We start from the raw sequence: 19,806 nt of genomic DNA on the forward strand, positions 1-19,806 counted from the left end.
GTGAATATGCCAAAAATAATGATTTGATAATTAACCCAAAAAAATCAAATGTGATTCATTTTGCCAAACATTGCAGAACTGGGAGAAAATACAAGTGATCAACTGATAATATTCAAACTATCCCAGTGAGAGAAATCACCTATTTGGGCTTTCTGATAATGGCAGGACCGAATGATGCATTATTTTTAAAACGATTAGAAAGAAATGTGATCAGCTGGTATATCAAATGTGAAAAATGTATAATAAATATTGTAAGTTCACAATTTAACCAATAATTAGATAACATATTGGCAAGGTGATCCCAAAGATTGTATATGGAACTGAGATTGAACCATCCGCCAACGGACTTCCATGGGAGAGACTTGAGGGCCGAATCTGGAAAAAACATGAAATCTTCCTCTTCCAGTCCCAATGCTGTCTGTGCGATATGAACTCAGTTTGTTATCATTTCAAGGATGGTTTTATTGGCAAGTGATATCCTTATATTGTAAGATAAGGTCACCCATTAATGTCACGCTATATAAAGATTTGCACTTATCGATTAAGGAAAATACACCTCAATTTTTAAATCAAATGAAATTGATGGCAGAGTCTCTTTTAACTAGTTGTGGACAAACTGAGGTGGGTCCTAGGGACAATCCGGTGTGGGTAAATAAATGTCTTCAATAAATGAATTGGATCAACACAATAGATAGAACTAGATCGTACAAAGTGCACTCTTCATTTTCTCGCATAGATAAAGCATTGGGAGTCCTACTGAAATACCTGGTACAATTTCATTGTTCTCACTCTCGATAACAATTGTTTAGATATCGATTAAATCTGTAATTACGGGGGGAAATGTCATCAATGCGTAAAAAATAAGAATCTGTTAGGCCATTTGCGAATACTGTATGAATGCAGATGTTATACAAACCTTGAAGCACATGATGGTGGAATGCCATGATCTTATAAGTACCAGAACTAGTGGTCGAAGTGGGTGGGAATGGTCGGGAGCGGCGCTCCTCTACTTCTTTTAATTAAGTTTTACCGTTCATATACTTTTATTTTTAAAAGAACCCGTTCTGGAACGTTTTCGTTTTAAAAGAAAAGTGTAGGAAGCAGTTGAAACTTGCACTTTCAGTGCACTGCACTGGACGTTCCGTTAAACAGCAAAAAAAAAAAAATGTGTTTTGGGGTTTGCATTGTGCAGGTGAGGTGGTGTTGCGATGGGGTTTGTGGAGAGCGGTGCAGACCAGCATGGAACATAGTTCCACTACTTCTTTTCGTACACTTCGACCACTGACCGGAACACAATTTTTGGGATGATTCTTCTCTGAGTCACATGAATATGTTATTATAGAGTATATGTGGGAACGACTGAATTCTGGAAATGAGTTCTTTTAACCACGGAAGTGATTAGAATGTTGGGGATATAGGTCTTTTAAATAAGAGGCGTACTTAATGTTTTTTTTAGAAATGGTGTACTATTTATCATTTGAGGTTTTTGATTTGGATTTCAAACATTTATCTGTGCTTTGCATAAGGATATTTATGATGATGTATATATGGTGCATCGTTGTTTTTATTACATGGACGCGGTAGCGTCCATGTAGTTATGGTTAAGTTGGTGTTTCCATAGGAAGAGCATTTTTTGGGCGGTTTATAACTTCGCTCCCTCTGGACGAATCCTCACCAAACTTTGCAAAGAAAGTATATGGCCCACTCTGAATTTTTTTGCAAAGTTTGGAGAGGTTTGATCCGGGGGGGCAAAGTTATAGGGGGGTCCCAAAACTTTTGTTTTTTCCCATAGACATAATGGGAAAAAACTTTGCGCACGCCTACAGCCCAACCGCTGGACCGATTTACACCAAATGTGTGGCAGGAGCGGGGGCTTGCTCCTGAAAGCGTGCTTTTGCAAATTTGGTGTAAATCCGTCCAGTAGTTTTTTTTAAAATGACCAAAATGTAAGGCAAAAAAATTAGTGATATCTCTGTTCGCTTCGCGGACGGACTTCCCGGTTCGCTCCACGGACAGTGCCCTGATTGGCCAGGCGGCTTGCGTGATGTGTGCGAACATGTGACGTGTTCGCTGTTTGAACGGCGTGGGGCGTGGAACGCGTCAGATTTTTTGTGGCGCCCGCCATCTTGCATTCGCCGACGACCGCGGACAGCGCAGTGAAACCTGGATTAAAAATTGTATTTAGTGGAGTGTGTTGGTGTGTAAGAGTGTTTGGGGAGGGTGGGGGAGTATGAGATAGGTTCAATGTTCTGTTTTTTTTATGTGCTAGACGCTTTTGTTGTATTCGATTTTTCTGCGGACAACACGGCTGCTCTGAAATGTTCAGTGATGTCATCAATGACATTTGTGATGTCATCTTTGATGTCCTGGGTGTTAGTGTTAGTAGTGCACGGTGGCGCGAGTTGTGGTTGCTTATCTTATCATAACTGCCGAATTTCAGGGGTTTTTCGGTTTTACTTTGAACCATAACGTCCCTTTAACAATGTTTTTTTACTGAATTTGATAGGTTTTTAGTAGCGCAACTTAACCATAACGTCCCTTTAACAAAGTTTTTTTCATTGAATTTTATATATGTTTGCATTCGTGTTTGAAAGGTAAAATCTTGATCAATGCACAATAAATTAAAAAAAAAATAGCTTTTTCTGTTTGTCTAAAACGTTGCCCCCCACCCCTCATTTAATTGTTTGTATGTAGGGAACTTTTTATCTCTTACTCCTCCTGAATTACTTTTACTCTTTTCATTGAATTTTAAACTACCCGCCCCACTTTTGGATGTTTTACTTTTCTCCATTTAATCACCATCTCCACCATCCTTTTCCATTTGTCTTATATTTTTCAATGACCTACATCATCATTATGTTTAATTTGTACCCACACTATTTTTTAATTGGAGTTCATTTTTTTCTACCTAGAGAAAACATAAATATGGCTCTCATTTTTTTTAGATTTATTGGTGGCTTGGTGAGGAGGGATGGTAGGGCAGATTCAACAAGATTCAACTACAATAAATTGATTATATTGTCTCCTTCCATCTACATTATCCCCAGATTCGCCTTGAACCCCATGGCACTGTTCTTTCTTTTGAAGTCCGACACAGTAAGTAGTCTTTCTTTCTCAAACTGGTATAAGATGCCAAATTGTTTGTTTTGTTTTAAGTGAGATGATTAGTTTGTGTCTAATGGGGCCTCATGGGTGGAACATAGTTATGTTGCTTGCGAAAAATGGTACACAGTGAGTTGAGACATGGTGGGTTTTATTCACGAGTAAGGTTGACAACATTGTTGTCCACATTGAGCAGCACCACATGTATAGCTATAGGCAGGCGGAACCAGAAATAACAGGCTGTAGACTGAGAGCTACTGCCCTTGCCATCTGCTGACAGCAGTTCAGTTGTAGTGATGTGTAGTGATAGTTGGGTTGGTGAGCCTTAGGCTTGCTGGATGCGCAAGTGTGGTGTTTCTCATCTCTGGCAGGATTAGTTGTGTGCTCTGGGCTAAGGGGTAATCTAACATTATATTGCTTCAAAACCATTGCAATCATGCTGAAGGGTTCGGGTATCAGAGAGAGCCACCGTCACGGGCTACAGTCACGTGATTAATGAATCAGTGGCATCTTACCACAGCAAACATTTTGCTGGCTGCCACAGTGTTTGTTATGTGTTCTGCTCCTTGCCAATGAGTGAAATGCAAATAGAGCATATGCCCGTAGATACTAGATTGGCCCCAACTACCCACACAAAGGGGCATGTATTTCGCTATGGATGAACATAGGTATGAGCAGATGCCCAAGACCCCATAATGGGAGTTATCCCACCTGGAGGGCCATGTTAAAATATTAAGCATGTGTATTGGTCAACAGCTACCTCATAGTAAATATACTTCCAGAAGCACTGTACAAGGTGAACCACGTGCTCCATGTGCCCAATAATGTGAAGAAAATATTCAAGATAAAACCCATTAAGGAAAGAGTAAGTAAGGGCATATGGGAAGGTTTATGCTAACCAATAAAGGAAGCTTATTTTACTATAAAAACATCCCTGGGTTTGCTGAAAATCAGGTGAAAACTACCCATGACAACTCTATGGCCCTCATTCCGAGTTTGGAGGTAAGTAACCGTCCTTACCGGCATGGAGCAAATACTGGGTCTCACTATAAGTTTGGCGGAACGGGTTTACTGGCACCGGTAAAGGTGCCGGTAAACCCGTTCCGCCCTACTACGAGGTCTCCTTGCGGGACCCGCAATGGGCGCCTGCAAAAACCAGGCGTCCTTACTGGGTCCCGCGAGGGGACCTGGGAGCTATCAACGGGCCCGTCATTAACGGGCCCGTTGTTAGCTCCATCCCCATTCCCATTGAGCCCTATGGGGGCTCAAATGGGAATGGGGATGGACCGGGTCCGGGTTCCTCGGAAGGGGAATTACCGGGTCCGCCAAGGTTGCGATGGCCTGGTAATTCCTCGTTCGAGGAACCCTGGCCCGGATTGCGGTATGGAGGCAGCCATGGCGCTAATAGCACCATGGCTTCCTCCATACTCGTAGTGAGGCCCACTGTGTCCATGTAGTCAAGAGCCCGCTAATAGAGGGCTATTACGAGTACGTGTGCACGAGCTTTGCGCCATGCCGGTAATTACATTACTGACATGCCCTAAAAGTCCCAAAAATGGCCCTTAGCGGCATCATCCAAAGCGCAGACAGCACTACCGGCATGATTCAAGTCGGCATTAGCGGACACCGCTACTAGGGTTCTGTTGAGTGATTTGTCGAATTTCCCTCCTAAGCTCAGTTTTCCTACTGCTGATTTCTTCATCATAGGAATGAGAATGGTATTTCTGGGGCTTGTAACCTGTCCCATACGATTTCTTAAATAGCTCAAGGGTGCTGACATAATCTCTGCGTATATATTGTAAGTCTGCTATTGCCACAAGCAATTCATTCAGGTTTTTAGACGTCCATTTAAATCTATGACCTTTGGTGGACACTTCTAGATTGGTCATATATTTTGAGCTAGTTTTGGTAGCAATTTCACTCAATCTGGGCCATGTCATATGAAGTATACTATGATCGCTCTTAATCTGTTTTAATACTTCAAAGGAGGAAATGGTGGAAAATAGTTCACAGTTGGTATACACATAGTCAATGGTGGACGTTAATTTGCCCTGCTGCCATGTGGCTTTGGAAGGGATATCACCCTGCACCGCACCATTTACCATGACAAATCCTCTCTCATACATCAAGTTTCTCCACTTTTCCTTAGTTTCTTTCTTTTTGCTCCCACTGTCATTCATGCAATCCATGTTTAAGTCTCCTGCAATGATTATAGATTTGATCAAGTGATCTTTATCGATTTTATCCAAACACTTAATCAGATCTTTAAGAAATCGTTTTCAGTGATATCTAAATGGTTCCAATAAATATTGATACATGCAATAGCGTGGCTTTCATGAGAGATGCGAACCAGCTGTATATAGCTATTATAGGACGCCCATGGTTCTACAGTTAGTCCACTAGTGGATTTAACAGCAGTGAGAAGTCCAGCTTTCGGGCGACCTCTCGCAGATTTAATAGCTGGTTCAAGAATGATATGGTGATTTTCCCACACTGGGGGGGAGGTAAGCCATGTCTCTTGTAACAGGATTATGTCATATGTACCTAAAACAGATCTAGAGGAGTTTACAAGATGCAAATGTCCTCTTGTATTCCAGGATGCCAGCTGAAAAGATGTTTCATTTCTCTTATTAGATAGCTAACATTTACTATATAATTTGTTCTGTGGATAAGTTGTTATAGTTTTCATTTGATTATCACCTGCTGTAGAGTATTTAATCGTCATGGGTTCAATAAATGTGCCGGCTAACTGTACCTTGCTCTTTATATTGTTCATATAAGCGCTAGCTTGTAATGAGGGATAGATGCTGGCAACATTTGAAGGAAGGGTACCACTTATGTTATTTTCAGCCGTGGGGTTGTCTAGCAAGAAACCTAGATTATATATTTCATTACGTGCTTGCCAAATCGAATATTTTACAATTGCAGACCTCATCCAAATTTTAACTACAGAATTGTCATGATCTTTGATAAATTCTATTTGTTCAAAGTCTTCAGACTTAATTTCCTGCAGTAGTTGAACACTCCGCAAGATGTTTAATACTGAGGAACGATTTCGATCATATAGACCGAATTCGCCACCGTGGCATTTCAAAATGAGACTTACATGAGTAGAGTCATTACACTTCTTCTGATTATTTCTGAAAGGTGTTCTATTTTCTTGCAGTTTATTCAACGACAATTGTTTTGTCTGCTCAGACCCTGCTTTAACTCTAAGGCTGACGTCGCTTTGGTAAGCCCTTGTCTCATAAATTCTTGGCGTATGTTCTCCCATCGGGTTATTATCATTTTCCTTCCTTCTTAACAACCCATTTTCGGAGTTGTGACAGTCTCTCGAGAAAAATATACCCATTGACTTCGTGATTTCTTCTTGTCTTTCTTCCAATGTTCTAAATGAAGTGTCTCGGTGTCTTATTTCATTTTCATCATTTGGTTCTTTTGCTTGAACTATTTGAGAGGGAGGAAAAGTTTTTAAAGGGTCTTCCATTTGCTCTTGTTTGGAAAACTCATTTACCAATTCATCAAGCGGTTCGTATCTCATGTCATTAACCACTAGGTTTTTGACTCCTTTAGGGACCAATTGTATAGGTGGTAAGTTAATTTTGCTTTTGCTAATAGCAATGTATTTTCTTACGATTTCTGCACTTTTTTCTTGTATTCTTTTATCAGGTGTAGTTAGTGATTTAATACATTGTTGCGAGTTCTTGTTCTTCTGTGTTTTAGTCAGTTTCTGATTTTTGGTTTTTTTGGACTCAACTTGCGTATTTGACATTAGTTTTTTTCCTTTTTTCATCACACTAAATATGTTATATGTTCCATTATCAGGGGGCAATGCAATAGGGGTTCCCTTAGCTTTCACAGTGGTTTCCGCTCCTGTTACATTTACATCATTAACTTTTGTGTCTTGTTGCTCAATAATTTCTATTGAAGTCACATCATGGTGACACATCCAGAGCTAGTCTTTTTTACATTCGTCAACATAGAACTTACATTTGTTTCTTGTTGGTCTATCTCACTAGTTGGTGTGTTATTGATCATATCATCACTATCACACCCAGGGCTGATTTTTTCTTTATTCTCAGCCAAAGGGCTTACAATTGTTCTCTGCTGTACTCTCTCACTATCATTCATGTTAGTAATCACTTCTTTTACTATCGTGGACAATATGGTATGCATTTTATGTGGATCAGAGCTTTTAAACAGTACACTTTCTGTATGATGACACTTATCACTTTTCTTTTCCAACATTTCTTTAAGTAAAAAGTTTTGATCCAATAATCTAGCATCCAATGTTTCATATAATTTAGCTAAAGAGAACAAAGCAGCGTTTATGGCTTGCAGAGTTAACTCCGTAGGAGCCAAAGCAGTAGCTGCTTGTGGTTGTTGTGATGCAGATTTACTACGTTCACAACGTTTAGGGGAATGTTGGGTAAAGGAGATGGAAAGGATAGAAGAATCGTTTGTACATTCTGGAAACATTACAGGAGACTGGGACAAGTGATCTTCATTATCATCAGCACCAGAGTGATTCTCTGGGAGCTCAATATTTAAGGGTTCTATCTCAGTTTGAGTTGTTTGTAAGGCTTCTTCGTTGTCGTTATTACAGTCAGTGTCCTTATCTTCAGTGATTGCGGCACTACACAATTGCACTAGCTCAGTATGAATCTGAATCTCAGTTACTATTTTATTGGTAGTTGGAAGGGCTAAATCGCCTAACAGACTTTGTTCAGAAAAAGCTGCCATCAATGAGTCAGAAGGAGTACACAAATCTATTGCTGCAGGAGTTGCATGTGCTACCGTCTCAATACACAAGTGTATTGCTGCAGGAGTTACATGTGCTACCATCTCAACACACAAGTCTATTGCGGCAGGAGTTACATGAGCTATTGTTATAGGACTCACCCTTTTCTCGAGAAGACCTTCCGTTACGTTTGAGCCGCTTATTGAATTTTCTTTACCAATGATATCAGACAGCCCTGATGCGCAATCAGCATAGAATTTCCTTATGTCGCTTGTGTGAGACATGGAGCGACCTCTTATGGACTCAAACAGTACAACAGTCCGTTTGCATTCCGCTTTGGGGTGGTATGAAAATCATAGGATTGGTCAGTAAGGGGTTCAATGTTCGGCATATTAGTCCGAAGGGAGTATATTTTGACCATTTTCACACGTATTAGTTCTCCCTCTCAATACTCTCTTACCTTTGTCTATGAATCAAGGCTAAAGCAAGGGCCAGACACAGCTCACTGTTCGCAGTGAACAGTAAACAGTTTACTTTCGCTTACTTCCGGGTGCGCGCGCGGTGCGCTGTTCACTCGGATTAAGAAGCAGAGGGAGGGCGGGGACAAGTGGGTGTCACAAACGCTAGCTCCAATCACAGGGGAGTTGCAGGTCAGGCAAGATGTGTGCAGCCTGAAAAGACATCCTCCTGTCATCAGGCCGTGATAAGGGATTCAGCAACACACGGGATAATCCTCAGCAAGCGCAGCGAAAATCACCGAAGTCCAAACAGGTCCAAACAGTAAACAGTTTACTTTCGCTTACTTCCGGGTGCGCAACTGATATACCAGAGAACCCTACAGAAATGTTGCTCTGCCCTGACAGTGGAATATCTGGAACCGTGAATTATCAATAGAACACTTCTGTGCTCCTGTATGTATCACAAATAGATGCTTCGTATTCCCACCTTCATTTCAATGTAGGGCCCTTTATGATCAATGGAAATAAGTACTGGTTCCAGACCCTGTCCAATCGGAACAGTATATCATCAAATGCAAGATCCTCAGAAAAATAGACAGTCAAAGGATTATCAAAAATGTTCCCACTATTAACATTCTGTTGCTGACTATCTTGTGAAGGTGTCTGTTGATTTTGTGCAAACTGACTTCTAGCAGGACCCCCTATCCCAGGACATCCTCTGAATCGTCTATCCATGGCACCATATGTGCTATTTGATCTTTGCTGTAGGACCGGGCATTGTGCTAGGCAATGACCCGCCTGTCTACATGCACATTGGTTCATGTGTACAGGACCCAGATGTGCGCTACCCTGTGGTGTAAATTGGCATCTAAACTGTGTATTCCCACCTCTGGCTTCTCTAGCTATTTGCTGCAACAATGCTCTAGTGTTCAGGTCTCCCTTCTTCTTTTCCACCTTCTCTTTCTCTGTATTAACCCTATTCTCATAGTACTGAGCTGTATGTAACACTTCACATTGTAATTTCGCTTGCCAAGCACTCTCAGAATTCATGATCTGTGATTGGATTTCATACAATAATCCACATACAAACTAATCTACAAACAACCTTTTTCCTGGCTCTGTACTTAAATCTTGACCACTAAAATCTGAAAATACCTGCTCAAATCTGTTAAAATATTCTGATGCACCCTCTGACTTCAATTGTATGCAAGCCGTACGCTTTTCCCATATGATTCTTTTTTCAGGAACCAGAGTATTAAATGTAGTCACTATTCTGTCTGGCAATACCAGTATCACCTGTGGCAGTCTCTCACCAGCATTTCTTTCCCCATCTATTCGTAATAAGGCATCCCATGTATCACCCATCCCTGCCTGATCATCAAGAGTTTTAATCTGCTTCCACAAATCAGCAGGAACGATCACGGGAAACAACAAATCTATATCACTCAGCGTGAAAACTGACAAATGCAAGACAGATACAATTCATTTATAAAATCCTGTTGGATTCTTCCTAATATCTGGAATTGCCTAACGCCTAATGGTATTCACTTCCTGTCTAGAAAATGGGACATGAACAAACTGTGAGACATAATGTGCTTCGATAGTAGTGGCAGGTGTTCCTGCTGCGGCATTAGCTGGAATTTCTACTTTTGGAACACATGTCAGAGGAACCTCTCTCATTGGTAATTGTAAAGTAGGTGAATCTGAATGTCTATTAAGCAATAAGGCTAAATCAAGTAGTCAAAGCAGTATAGGGTGAAAATGCTCTCTTATAAATGACTATCTAATCTGCGGGACAACAAACCTTTCTCTTCACAAATTCCTCTTGTAGATACTCTACCATCACCTGTAACACTTTCCTTTGCATTGCCGGAGCATACTGACTAAACGTGTCATGAACTTCAATGGGAGAAATTGAAACATCCGAAAACCATCTAAGAGCGTCTCTTGTGCAAATGCGTGTTTCTTCATTCATTGGTTTCAATGTAGTAAGACATAGTACAAAGTTTATTTTGCTCTGCTGGAGCCAAAAACACAATTTCTAGCATGGGGCTGAAAGCAGGAGTTAATCAAAATGGCAGATAACTTTAAGATGGCGGCGTAGACAACTTATTGCAAGTTCATTTAAATGCGATTTACAGTACGATGCAAATGCGCTTAGGCCAATGCTCATTATCAGGCGGTATTATGCGAAATATGCTTTTACACTCAGCGGTAAGAGATAAAGTTTGGTTAAATAAGGACGATTCAATGTATGCAGCAATGATTGATTTTTCTAAGGCTTTTGATACAGTCAATCAGCAGCTACTTTGGCAGAAGATTAGTAGGTGGGGAATCTCTAGTTAACTTTTAGTGATCATAATGTAGATTCATGAAAATACCAGTGTACAAGTCAAATTAGATATTGATGTCAATTTAACTGAGCCAATAAATACAACAAGAGGACGTAGGCAGGGTTGCATATTAGCACCCCGCCCTTTAAACTATATTTAACAGATCTCAACAAAGCATTGGCTACGGTGGCATTTGTTAGGCCTAAATAAGGAAATCAACGCATGTGCTGGATGACATGTGCCGATGATATTGTATTGCTAGAAGCCAGGCCTATAGAGCTCCAGTGGCTTCTTATGGCATTAGGTGAATATGCCAAAAATAATGATTTGATAATTAACCCAAAAAAATCAAATGTGATTCATTTTGCCAAACATTGCAGAACTGGGAGAAAATACAAGTGATCAACTGATAATATTCAAACTATCCCAGTGAGAGAAATCACCTATTTGGGCTTTCTGATAATGGCAGGACCGAATGATGCATTATTTTTAAAACGATTAGAAAGAAATGTGATCAGCTGGTATATCAAATGTGAAAAATGTATAATAAATATTGTAAGTTCACAATTTAACCAATAATTAGATAACATATTGGCAAGGTGATCCCAAAGATTGTATATGGAACTGAGATTGAACCATCCGCCAACGGACTTCCATGGGAGAGACTTGAGGGCCGAATCTGGAAAAAACATGAAATCTTCCTCTTCCAGTCCCAATGCTGTCTGTGCGATATGAACTCAGTTTGTTATCATTTCAAGGATGGTTTTATTGGCAAGTGATATCCTTATATTGTAAGATAAGGTCACCCATTAATGTCACGCTATATAAAGATTTGCACTTATCGATTAAGGAAAATACACCTCAATTTTTAAATCAAATGAAATTGATGGCAGAGTCTCTTTTAACTAGTTGTGGACAAACTGAGGTGGGTCCTAGGGACAATCCGGTGTGGGTAAATAAATGTCTTCAATAAATGAATTGGATCAACACAATAGATAGAACTAGATCGTACAAAGTGCACTCTTCATTTTCTCGCATAGATAAAGCATTGGGAGTCCTACTGAAATACCTGGTACAATTTCATTGTTCTCACTCTCGATAACAATTGTTTAGATATCGATTAAATCTGTAATTACGGGGGGAAATGTCATCAATGCGTAAAAAATAAGAATCTGTTAGGCCATTTGCGAATACTGTATGAATGCAGATGTTATACAAACCTTGAAGCACATGATGGTGGAATGCCATGATCTTATAAGTACCAGAACTAGTGGTCGAAGTGGGTGGGAATGGTCGGGAGCGGCGCTCCTCTACTTCTTTTAATTAAGTTTTACCGTTCATATACTTTTATTTTTAAAAGAACCCGTTCTGGAACGTTTTCGTTTTAAAAGAAAAGTGTAGGAAGCAGTTGAAACTTGCACTTTCAGTGCACTGCAATGGACGTTCCGTTAAACAGCAAAAAAAAAAAAATGTGTTTTGGGGTTTGCATTGTGCAGGTGAGGTGGTGTTGCGATGGGGTTTGTGGAGAGCGGTGCAGACCAGCATGGAACATAGTTCCACTACTTCTTTTCGTACACTTCGACCACTGACCGGAACACAATTTTTGGGATGATTCTTCTCTGAGTCACATGAATATGTTATTATAGAGTATATGTGGGAACGACTGAATTCTGGAAATGAGTTCTTTTAACCACGGAAGTGATTAGAATGTTGGGGATATAGGTCTTTTAAATAAGAGGCGTACTTAATGTTTTTTTTAGAAATGGTGTACTATTTATCATTTGAGGTTTTTGATTTGGATTTCAAACATTTATCTGTGCTTTGCATAAGGATATTTATGATGATGTATATATGGTGCATCGTTGTTTTTATTACATGGACGCGGTAGCGTCCATGTAGTTATGGTTAAGTTGGTGTTTCCATAGGAAGAGCATTTTTTGGGCGGTTTATAACTTCGCTCCCTCTGGACGAATCCTCACCAAACTTTGCAAAGAAAGTATATGGCCCACTCTGAATTTTTTTGCAAAGTTTGGAGAGGTTTGATCCGGGGGGGCAAAGTTATAGGGGGGTCCCAAAACTTTTGTTTTTTCCCATAGACATAATGGGAAAAAACTTTGCGCACGCCTACAGCCCAACCGCTGGACCGATTTACACCAAATGTGTGGCAGGAGCGGGGGCTTGCTCCTGAAAGCGTGCTTTTGCAAATTTGGTGTAAATCCGTCCAGTAGTTTTTTTTAAAATGACCAAAATGTAAGGCAAAAAAATTAGTGATATCTCTGTTCGCTTCGCGGACGGACTTCCCGGTTCGCTCCACGGACAGTGCCCTGATTGGCCAGGCGGCTTGCGTGATGTGTGCGAACATGTGACGTGTTCGCTGTTTGAACGGCGTGGGGCGTGGAACGCGTCAGATTTTTTGTGGCGCCCGCCATCTTGCATTCGCCGACGACCGCGGACAGCGCAGTGAAACCTGGATTAAAAATTGTATTTAGTGGAGTGTGTTGGTGTGTAAGAGTGTTTGGGGAGGGTGGGGGAGTATGAGATAGGTTCAATGTTCTGTTTTTTTTATGTGCTAGACGCTTTTGTTGTATTCGATTTTTCTGCGGACAACACGGCTGCTCTGAAATGTTCAGTGATGTCATCAATGACATTTGTGATGTCATCTTTGATGTCCTGGGTGTTAGTGTTAGTAGTGCACGGTGGCGCGAGTTGTGGTTGCTTATCTTATCATAACTGCCGAATTTCAGGGGTTTTTCGGTTTTACTTTGAACCATAACGTCCCTTTAACAATGTTTTTTTACTGAATTTGATAGGTTTTTAGTAGCGCAACTTAACCATAACGTCCCTTTAACAAAGTTTTTTTCATTGAATTTTATATATGTTTGCATTCGTGTTTGAAAGGTAAAATCTTGATCAATGCACAATAAATTAAAAAAAAAATAGCTTTTTCTGTTTGTCTAAAACGTTGCCCCCCACCCCTCATTTAATTGTTTGTATGTAGGGAACTTTTTATCTCTTACTCCTCCTGAATTACTTTTACTCTTTTCATTGAATTTTAAACTACCCGCCCCACTTTTGGATGTTTTACTTTTCTCCATTTAATCACCATCTCCACCATCCTTTTCCATTTGTCTTATATTTTTCAATGACCTACATCATCATTATGTTTAATTTGTACCCACACTATTTTTTAATTGGAGTTCATTTTTTTCTACCTAGAGAAAACATAAATATGGCTCTCATTTTTTTAGATTTATTGGTGGCTTGGTGAGGAGGGATGGTAGGGCAGATTCAACAAGATTCAACTACAATAAATTGATTATATTGTCTCCTTCCATCTACATTATCCCCAGATTCGCCTTGAACCCCATGGCACTGTTCTTTCTTTTGAAGTCCGACACAGTAAGTAGTCTTTCTTTCTCAAACTGGTATAAGATGCCAAATTGTTTGTTTTGTTTTAAGTGAGATGATTAGTTTGTGTCTAATGGGGCCTCATGGGTGGAACATAGTTATGTTGCTTGCGAAAAATGGTACACAGTGAGTTGAGACATGGTGGGTTTTATTCACGAGTAAGGTTGACAACGTTGTTGTCCACATTGAGCAGCACCACATGTATAGCTATAGGCAGGCGGAACCAGAAATAACAGGCTGTAGACTGAGAGCTACTGCCCTTGCCATCTGCTGACAGCAGTTCAGTTGTAGTGATGTGTAGTGATAGTTGGGTTGGTGAGCCTTAGGCTTGCTGGATGCGCAAGTGTGGTGTTTCTCATCTCTGGCAGGATTAGTTGTGTGCTCTGGGCTAAGGGGTAATCTAACATTATATTGCTTCAAAACCATTGCAATCATGCTGAAGGGTTCGGGTATCAGAGAGAGCCACCGTCACGGGCTACAGTCACGTGATTAATGAATCAGTGGCATCTTACCACAGCAAACATTTTGCTGGCTGCCACAGTGTTTGTTATGTGTTCTGCTCCTTGCCAATGAGTGAAATGCAAATAGAGCATATGCCCGTAGATACTAGATTGGCCCCAACTACCCACACAAAGGGGCATGTATTTCGCTATGGATGAACATAGGTATGAGCAGATGCCCAAGACCCCATAATGGGAGTTATCCCACCTGGAGGGCCATGTTAAAATATTAAGCATGTGTATTGGTCAACAGCTACCTCATAGTAAATATACTTCCAGAAGCACTGTACAAGGTGAACCACGTGCTCCATGTGCCCAATAATGTGAAGAAAATATTCAAGATAAAACCCATTAAGGAAAGAGTAAGTAAGGGCATATGGGAAGGTTTATGCTAACCAATAAAGGAAGCTTATTTTACTATAAAAACATCCCTGGGTTTGCTGAAAATCAGGTGAAAACTACCCATGACAACTCTATGGCCCTCATTCCGAGTTTGGAGGTAAGTAACCGTCCTTACCGGCATGGAGCAAATACTGGGTCTCACTATAAGTTTGGCGGAACGGGTTTACTGGCACCGGTAAAGGTGCCGGTAAACCCGTTCCGCCCTACTACGAGGTCTCCTTGCGGGACCCGCAATGGGCGCCTGCAAAAACCAGGCGTCCTTACTGGGTCCCGCGAGGGGACCTGGGAGCTATCAACGGGCCCGTCATTAACGGGCCCGTTGTTAGCTCCATCCCCATTCCCATTGAGCCCTATGGGGGCTCAAATGGGAATGGGGATGGACCGGGTCCGGGTTCCTCGGAAGGGGAATTACCGGGTCCGCCAAGGTTGCGATGGCCTGGTAATTCCTCGTTCGAGGAACCCTGGCCCGGATTGCGGTATGGAGGCAGCCATGGCGCTAATAGCACCATGGCTTCCTCCATACTCGTAGTGAGGCCCACTGTGTCCATGTAGTCAAGAGCCCGCTAATAGAGGGCTATTACGAGTACGTGTGCACGAGCTTTGCGCCATGCCGGTAATTACATTACTGACATGCCCTAAAAGTCCCAAAAATGGCCCTTAGCGGCATCATCCAAAGCGCAGACAGCACTACCGGCATGATTCAAGTCGGCATTAGCGGACACCGCTACTAGCGGTGACCGCTAATAATGGTCACCATAAATAAGCGAAACCGGAAGTAGCATTATCGCACAGGAACGGGAAAGAGCATGGCGGCCATCTTTAAAAACACACTCCATTGCCATCCTCAGCAGCCAGCACCTGTTGTATATTGCTGTGTGCCAAAATCAACCCACAACAACTATACAATGCCCAAGGCAGTGAAAAAAGGTGCCTCCCACTTTAATGAAGACGAGCTCACCATGCTGGCGGAGACTCTGGCTGAGAATGCCGATGTAGTGTTTGCCCAGAGCCTCAAGAGTGAGACTGTCATCAGAAAGAAGGAGATCTGGGCACTAGTGGCACAAAAAGTCAGCGCGATTGGCAACACCCCCCGCACAACTAAGGATTGCAGGAAGAGGTGGGATGACCTGCGCCTGCGAGTCCGCAACATCCTCTCGGCAAACAGGAGCCAGGACATGGCAACCGGCAGAGGAGCAAACTCCCTGATAAAGCTGTCCCGGTGGGAGGAGATATGTGCCAGCCTGATCGGCATAGAGGCCATTGAAGGCATGGGTGACATGGAGTGTGGTGCCACCTCATCGGAGGAAGGAGGTGAGTGTCCTAAGAAAACACTGTAATGCAGAGTCTGATGATAGTCCACCAGTATGTCTGTCTAAAGAGGCAAGCCATGCCCCAATACAAACACATTCCCAGCCTTGTTGTCGTACCGAGCACAGACACATACAGATGCTTGCAGCAAGGAAATGCCATACCTTACACAAACCACACTGGCATAAATCACACTGCACGCAGGCAACAACAAATATGCATGTCACATAGCATACGTCCGCCCCAACATGAGTGACCCCGACGGATGCCTGCATTACCCAAACATATAGCAAGCAACGTGATCATCCAAACCCCACTGCCTATTACCCTCTATTGTGTAGATGAGCAATTATGCAAATGTATGCATGATGCTTCTCAAACCATCACTCATGCCGTCCCTCTCTTCATTCCCCACAGGCTCAGATCATAACAGCGAGGCCCGGGACTCACCCCCACAGCTGACCACACCCCAGAAGAGGCCCCGGGATGAGGGCAACAGGCCTTCAACCTCCAAAGCCAAACACAAGCCTCGGCAGGCACCACAGAGCAAACCACCTCTGATGCCACGGCACTGGTGCTGCCAAGGGCCGTCAACACTGTACCCACAACTCCAGTCACACTGGCACAGGACACAGTTGAAGCTGCACTTGTCATGACCCTCGCCCAAAACCCCCTCTGGCAAACCCATTGGCCAGGTAAAGTCAGGACTCGGGCCTCTAGAGCAGGCATCCTCTTCAAAAGCCCTCATGCCGCCAGGCTCATACACCATGAAAAACAATGTGCTTGGGAACTACTTTATTGTATTGTCAGCCAACATGGAGGCATCCACATAGCTTGGTTCCTAAGAACCAATAAGCGGTCTAGTGTTTTGGGTGTGGTAGCCTAGGGACTACTTTACCTGGACTATTTAGTTGGGGCTATTTAAACCACACCCGAGCAAGACAACACGCTTCGTGTTACTTTGCAGTTTGCAACGTGACGCTCACCGTGTCCAGCTATTCCCTCGAACCTCGGAGAAGCAGAACCTGCAAGGAGACAAAAGTAACATCATTAGCAGCAGCATCTTACCTGCAGTCTTCACCTTTAAACACTTGCAGCTACTGAGAACAGCTTCCTCGAATCTGCACGCCTCCCGGACAGAACGACCTGAAAGAGGAAGATAGAGGCAACATTAAAGAACGTAGTAGAGACAGTTACAAATTACGAACTGCTCAAAAGGCTTTCCTGGCTGGTCGCCTCTCGGCTGGCATCACTCCGGACATTCCACTTGCGCTGAAGAACACCACGACCTACAAGGAAGGAAAACACAGGTTAGCAAAGGCAAGACTTTGCAGCGCTGCGCATAGCGCTTACTTACCGCATCATAGCGTTCTTAATGCGCCATCATTTACCAGCGGGGCTCAACCAAGCCAGTTCGCCGCGCTGAAGCTCTGCATACCTAAGGGAGAAAAAAGAGACATTTTAAACAAAGAAAGGCATGCAGGATAGCAACAAAACTAAAGAACAGCAATAAGACCTACCTGAACAATATCAAACGGGCCGGCGTCAGTGAAGTACCTGGACCGCACCCGCCCATGAAAGACAATGCGCCCCTGCAAAGAAGGAAAGGCGGAGAGCACGCCTAATTCTACCACAAGGTGAGGAGAGGGCGCCAGAGGGACTGAAATCATATGGGGGTGGAAGGAGGATACTTACCCCAGTCGGTCAGTCTTGAACACAGTGCTCCTGTATTTTCAGACAGAACCTTCCCCGCAGACCACATCAGGGCAAAGCTGAGAAGCATACCAGCAAGTAACCCGGCTGGGTGGCGTCCCTGTGGATACCAGGTGAGCGTAACAGAACGCGAAGCCTACCATAACAAATCCACCTGGGTGCCATGGAGACATCAGTAATTGACCAATTGGCCCAATTACTAGGAGAGCTTCGTGCTGAGGTTCATTCTGCCCAAGAGACTAATGCCCTCCGGAGAGACCTAATAGTGACCAAAGAACGCACTGAAGAGATTAGCAGGCAATACTTGCAATCACAGGCAGGACAGACGCCTCTACCTGGAAGCAATCCAACGATGCAAAACGCCACCATACCACCCACTCCGGTACAGATCACGTTACCTAGAACAGTGCCCCTAGCACCACCAGAAAGGTTCTCAGGCGACCCAAGGAAGTATGCAGCATTCATCAATCAGTGCCGCCTTCCTTTTCTTTGTAGGCCTGCAGCATTTCCAAACGACCAAGCTCGGGTAGCTTTTGTTTTATCATACCTGAGTGGTAGTGCAGCAGATTGGTCTGTGCCGTTGGTAACCCATGACGATCCTCTATTACATGACATTGGGGGGTTCCAGAGAGAAATGGAAAAGAATTTTGCTCGCCATACCCAGGAACAAGCAGTAGACAATGAACTGTTGTCCCTCCGACAGGGGAATCAGGACTTGTTAACGTACATTGCTACCTTCAACAGACTGGTTTCCGAAGCTAGGTGGCCAGATAACAAAAGAACCACGTTATTCCATCAAGGGTTACGAGGCGAATTAAACGAGGTCCTAGCACAGGTGGTTGATCCACCCAGAAACTGTGCAGAATTCATAAATCTGTTCGTGCAGCTACACCACCGGTTGCAGGACCGAAAGGCAGACCGGTCTAAGACAGACCCTCGGACCGTGTATATTCGACCAAGGGAAAACACACCCCGTGTACCTGAAAATGCTGTAGAACCCATGCAGATTGGAGGGATACGGCCTCCATTAACAACACAAGAGCGGGACAAAAGAAGACAACAACAGCTTTGTTTGTATTGTGGGAAACCAGGACATTTCCTGAAGGACTGTCCACTAAAACCCCCAAGAAGAACAGTCTGGGCCACAGAGAAGGATGAAGCTAAGGAATCAGAAAACTACCAAGCTCGATAAACGTAGAGGACAGTTTGTCGAGTGAGAAGAAAGAGTTGCTGACCTCGCACTTTGCAATACCAGTGATCTTAATTAACCACCAACAGTCGTCAAGAATGCATGCCGTTGAAGCATACATCGATAGCGGAGCAGTTGGAAATTATATTGATCAAGAACTGGCAGCAGAGATGGGGCTTCCTTTGTGTTCTAAGCCAACTATGAACAAGGTAACCACCGTGGATGGGACAGAAATCGCTTCCGGACCAGTAACCCAGTGAACAGCCAGGGTAATCTTGCTGTGCCAGGATGGATATCGGGAGTCTATTTCATTCGATCTCATCAAGGCACCTCAGTTCAGGCTAATACTAGGGATGCCATGGTTGGTTGCTCACAACCCTTTGATAGACTGGCAGGCATGAAAACTAACCTTCCCCGGTGACTGCTCCCCTGTCTGCTATTACCAAGAGGAGAAACCTGATGTCTGTATCCCCATGACTCCCGGAGCAACAGTATCAATCCTGGGAGCAACTAATACCTTGCCAAGTGTATACCATGATTTCCAGGATGTTTTCCGAAAGGACCAAGCCAATACATTGCCGCCGCACAGGCCCTATGACTGTCAGATCGACCTTGTTCCTGGTGCACAAATCACTTGTGGCAGGATCTACGC

Source organism: Ambystoma mexicanum, chromosome 11 (genome assembly GCF_040938575.1).
Source record: "Ambystoma mexicanum isolate Mex_15411 chromosome 11, UKY_AmexF1_1, whole genome shotgun sequence".
Classification (NCBI taxonomy): domain Eukaryota; kingdom Metazoa; phylum Chordata; class Amphibia; order Caudata; family Ambystomatidae; genus Ambystoma; species Ambystoma mexicanum.